The sequence below is a fragment of the Pistacia vera genome, unplaced genomic scaffold (genome assembly GCF_008641045.1).
Source record: "Pistacia vera cultivar Batoury unplaced genomic scaffold, PisVer_v2 Contig99, whole genome shotgun sequence".
NCBI classification, from domain to species: Eukaryota; Viridiplantae; Streptophyta; class Magnoliopsida; order Sapindales; family Anacardiaceae; genus Pistacia; species Pistacia vera.
The window spans coordinates 362,331-364,299 of record NW_022196878.1 but is presented as its reverse complement, the minus strand read 5'-3'; positions in this window follow the sequence as shown (position 1 = coordinate 364,299).

Below are 1,969 nucleotides of genomic sequence, written 5' to 3'. Positions count from 1 at the left end.
CTGAAGCTGTAAAGTGTTTTTGGATGAGCTCACAACCTTTTTGGACGAAAATGATCAGGTAATTTAAATGATCGTCATGAAATGGATTATGCTTAGTATGTGTAATTGGGACGAAAGGAATGTGATGATGGAAACTCTTTTATAGCTAAGAATTGTTAAAGCACAATTTTCTTTGATTTTGGTGTCGATATTACTGTTTAACTGTGAACCAGCTTTTGCACTTGCATAAATTCATTAATCGTAAACACTACTAACGAGAATTACAAATATTGACATAGCCTTAAGCCTTGATATGAGATTCATCTACAATAATATTAAGGAACTATGAATATTCATATAATAATAAGATTAGAACTTGATATGAGATTCATCTACAATAATAATTAAGGAACTTGATATGAGATTCATCTACAATAATAAGATTAATAATGCGTTTTGACTACCGTACTCTTCTTTATTCTCTCTTCCTCTTCCGCTTCTGGAAATGCCCTACATCTTAAACATGTCATCAAGGCAAATTCCATCATCCCAAAACATAGTGGCTTCCCATCCACCACGAACCACGTTTCATTTCTTTTTTTGCTTTTAACTGAGTGCAGCAACATATAATGTGCTGCCTGCCCCTAGAACGCCTTATTCCAATTCTCTTCTATGTCCACAAATTAACTGAAACAACTATCTTTGAATCGGTCCATACCCCTCTTTTGTCCACCTAAAATCTCATTTATTCTCATAAACACTCGCCAACTCGACCTAATTGTTACCCTTGCAGGAACATATGGTATCCTATCGGTTACAACCTCCAACCCATAATCTTTATAATTTATGCTTCAGCAACACTACACAATCAATATAAACTAAATATCAGCAAAAAAAGAAACCAAAACAACCAATAGGCTGCAAATTGGGGGGGATATGGGCTTTGAGGGCATCGGGGAGTGGGTGTTTTTGGCTTTGAAAGGATCGGGGAAGCCAAGGCAGGCCCTACAGAGGCTGTTGTGGTAGGTTCGATGGCTGGAGATGGCTAGGGATGGTAAGAGGGGGTGGAATAGGGGGGCTGGGGGCTGTCCTGCATATTACAGGGCTGGCCACAGGTAGCTGCACGTGGCTAGCCTTGCAATATGTAAGGCAGCCCTTAGCCCCTCTATTCTGCCCCCTCCTGCCATATCCAGCCCTCTAACCTCCCACAAACAACCTCCCTACAACTTCCCATGCCTTCCCCTGTCCTCTGGAACCCAAAAACAGCCACTCCCTCGATGCCTGCCAACTGCTGGACAAAATGCCACAACCACCCTAATAACCAACACCAACTAAATGCCCCCCAAATTGGCACCAACAAACAATTTTTTCATAAAATAGTAAGGAAAGTACTTGTTCTTCCTCCTCCTCATCGGAATTTATGTCAGCGTCCTTGTCTTCAGACCCATTTACAGAGCTTGTTGTCTGTTCTTCTGTCGCCGATATGTCCTCTGTTGGTAAAGCAACTTCACTCATCGAAAGCTCCACCAGAACCTCTTCTTCTACAATCTTTGAACAATTGCCGGACTATAGAATTTGAGGAGTGGGGTTGGGTTTTCCTCAGATTTGTTAATGTTAGTCATTGTTTGTTTGTGTAACTAACAAGGAAAAGAAAATCCAAAGAGCAAAGATTTGTCGGAAAATGGGAACGAAAATCACAAGAGAGAAGTTAGGTGTTTTATCTATCACTTATTTTGGGTTGAGTCCGTCGCTTAATCGATTTTGAAGGGGAGCGTGTTTTAATTTTCAAAATTTAAACAAATTTCCATTAATTGTACTACTACTCATATATGTTTAAATCTTTCCGGTCTAACCCTTTTTGCATGTTAAGTGATTCTTAACTGTGCCAGGTCAGTTTTTCAAACTTAAAAAAAAAAAATGCAAAGTAATTTGAAGGCTACTTTCTCAATTGCAAACTTCAGAGGTCACAATAAAATTTCCTCTTTTAATC